Here is a 3830-nt window from a genome sequence, read left to right as displayed (position 1 = left end):
GCATTGTAGAATTATTAAATGTTTTATAGCACTATTATGAGCATTATAGAACTATTACACGTTTTATAGCACTATTACGCGCATTATATAACCATTCCATGTTTTATAGCACTATTACGCGCATTATAGAACTATTACGTGCATTATATAACTATAACACGCATTGTAGATCTATTACACATTTTATAGCACTATAACGCGCATTATAGAACTATTACATGTTATATAGCACTATTTCGTGCATTATAGAACTATTACACGCATTGTAGAATTATTACATGTTTTATAGCACTATTACGCGCATTATAGAACTATTACACGTTTTATAGCACTATTATGCGCATTATAGAACTATCACATGTTTTATGACACTATTACGCGCATTATAGAACTATTACGTGCATTATAGAACTATTACACGCATTGTAGAACTATTACATGTTTTATAGCACTATTACACGCATTTTAGAAGTATTACATGTTTTACAGCACTGTTACGCGCATTATAGAACTATTACACGTTTTATAGCACTATTACGCGCATTGTAGAACTATTACGTGCATTATAGAACTATTACAAGCATTGTAGAATTATTACATGTTTTATAGCACTGTTACGAGCATTACAGAACTATTACATTTTTATAGCACTATTTCGTGCATTATAGAACTATTACATGTTTTATAGCATAGTACGTGCATTATAGCACTATTACATTTTTATAGCACTAGTTCGTGCATTATAGAACGATTACATGTTTTATAGCACTATTACACGCATTGTAGAACTATTACATGTTTTATAGCGCTATTACACGCATTGTAGAACTATTACATGTTTTATAGCACTATTACGCGCATTATAGAACTATTACATGTTTTATAGCACTATTTCGTGCATTATAGAACTATTACATGTTTTATAGCACTATTTCGTGCATTATAGAACTATTACATGTTTTATAGCACTATTACGCGCATTGTAGAACAATTACATGTTTTATAGCACTACTTCGTGCATTATAGAACTATTACATGTTTTATAGCACTATTACACGCATTGTAGAACTATTACATGTTTTATAGCACTATTACACGTATTGTAGAACTATTACATGTTTTATAGCACTATTACGTGCATTATAGAACTATTACATGTTTTATAGCACTATTTCGTGCATTATAGAACTATTGCATGTTTTATAGCACTAGTACGCGCATTATAGAACGATTACATGCTTTATAGCACTATTACACGCATTGTAGAACTATTACATGTTTTTTAGCACTATTACACGCATTATTGAACTATTACATGCTTTATAGCACTATTACGTGCATTATAGAACTATTACATGTTTTATAGCACTATTTCGTGCATTATAGAACGATTACATGTTTTATAGCACTAGTACGCGCATTATAGAACGATTACATGTTTTATAGCACTATTACGTGCATTATAGCACTACTACATGTTTTATAGCACTAGTACATGCATTATAGCACTATTACATTTTTATAGCGCTAGTACGTGCATTATAACACCATTACATTTTTATAGCACTATCACATGTTTTATAGCACTATTGCGTGCATTATAGAACTATTACATGTTTTATAGCACTGTTTTGTGCATTATAGCACTATTACATGTTTAATAGCACTAGTACGTGCATTATAACACTATTACATTTTTATAGCGCTAGTACGTGCATTATAACACTATTACATTTTTATAGCACTATTACATGTTTTATAGCGCTATTTCGTGCATTATAACACTATTACATGTTTTATAGCACTATTACATGCATTATAGAACTATTACATGTTTTATAGCACTATTACGTGCATTATACCACTATTACATGTTTTATAGCACTATTTCGTGCGTTATAGAACTATTACATGTTGTATAGCACTATTACGTGCATTATAGTACTATTACATGTTGTATAGCACTATTACGTGCATTGTAGAACTATTACATGTTTTATAGCACTATTGCGTGCATTATAGCACTATTACATGTTGTATAGCACTATTGCGTGCATTATAGAACTATTACATGTTTTATAGCACTATTACGTGCATTATAGAACTATTACATGTTCTTTAGCACTATTACGTGCATTATAGCACTATTACATGTTTTATAGCACTATTGCGTGCATTATAGCACTTTTACATGTTTTATAGCACTAGTACGCGCATTATAGAACTATTACATGTTTTATAGCACCATTACACGCATTGTAGAAATATTACATGTTTTATAGCACTATTACGTGCATTATAGAACTATAACATGTTGTATAGCACTATTACGTGCACTATAGTACTATTACATGTTGTATAGCACTATTACGTGCATTGTAGAACTATTACATGTTTTATAGCACTATTGCGTGCATTATAGCACTATTACATGTTTTATAGCACTATTGCGTGCATTATAGAACTATTACATGTTTAATAGCACTGTTTCGTGCATTATAGCACTATTACATGTTTAATAGCACTAGTACGTGCATTATAGCACTATTACATTTTTATAGCGCTTGTACGTGCATTATAACACTATTACATTTTTATAGCACTATTACATGTTTTATAGCGCTATTTCGTGCATTATAGCACTATTACATGTTTTATAGCACTACTGCGTGCATTATAGCACTATTACATGTTTTATAGCACTATTACACGCATTATAGAACTATTACATGTTTTATAGCACTATTACGTGCATTATAGAACTATTACATGTTTTATTGCACTATTACGTGCATTATAGTACTATTACATGTTGTATAGCACTATTACGTGCATTGTAGAACTATTACATGTTTTATAGCACTATTACACGCATTATAGAACTATTACATGTTGTATAGCACTATTACGTGCATTATAGTACTATTACATGTTGTATAGCACTATTACGTGCATTGTAGAACTATTACATGGTTTATAGCACTATTGCTTGCATTATACAACTATTACATGTTTTATAGCACTATTGCGTGCATTATAGCACTATTACATGTTTTATAGCACTATTGCGTGCATTATAGAACTATTACATGTTTTATAGCACTATTACGTGTATTATAGAACTATTACATGTTTTATAGCACTATTACGTGCATTATAGAACTATTACATGTTTTATAGCACTATTACACGCATTATAGAACTATTACATGTTTTATAACACTATTACGTGCATTATAGAACTATTACATGTTGTATAGCACTATTACACGCATTATAGAACTATTACATGTTTTATAGCACTATTACACGCATTGTAGAACTATTACATGTTTTATAGCACTATATCGTGCATTGTAGAACTATTACATGTTTTATAGCACTATTACGTGCATTATAGAACTATTACATGTTGTATTTCACTATTACGTACATTATAGAACTATTACATGTTTTATAGCACTATTACACGCATTGTAGAACTATTACATGTTTTATAGCACTATTTCGTGCATTGTAGAACTATTACATGTTTTATAGCACTATTGCGTGCATTATAGCACTATTACATGTTTTATAGCACTATTGCGTGCATTATAGAACTATTACATGTTTTATAGCACTATTACGTGCATTATAGCACTATTACATGTTTTATAGCACTATTACGTGCATTATAGAACTATTACATGTTTTATAGTACTATTACGTGCATTATGGCATTATTGCGTGTTTGAAACATAATTGTTCATTGCATGTCAGACAGACAAGTGTGAAGATATTGAGAAAAAGTAACGTGCATTTGCAATCTCATATGTAATTTCATACCA

The sequence above is a fragment of the Saccoglossus kowalevskii genome, chromosome 1 (genome assembly GCF_978046115.1).
Source record: "Saccoglossus kowalevskii chromosome 1, keSacKowa6.1, whole genome shotgun sequence".
NCBI lineage: Eukaryota > Metazoa > Hemichordata > Enteropneusta > Harrimaniidae > Saccoglossus > Saccoglossus kowalevskii.
Note: the sequence above shows the minus strand (reverse complement) of the source record.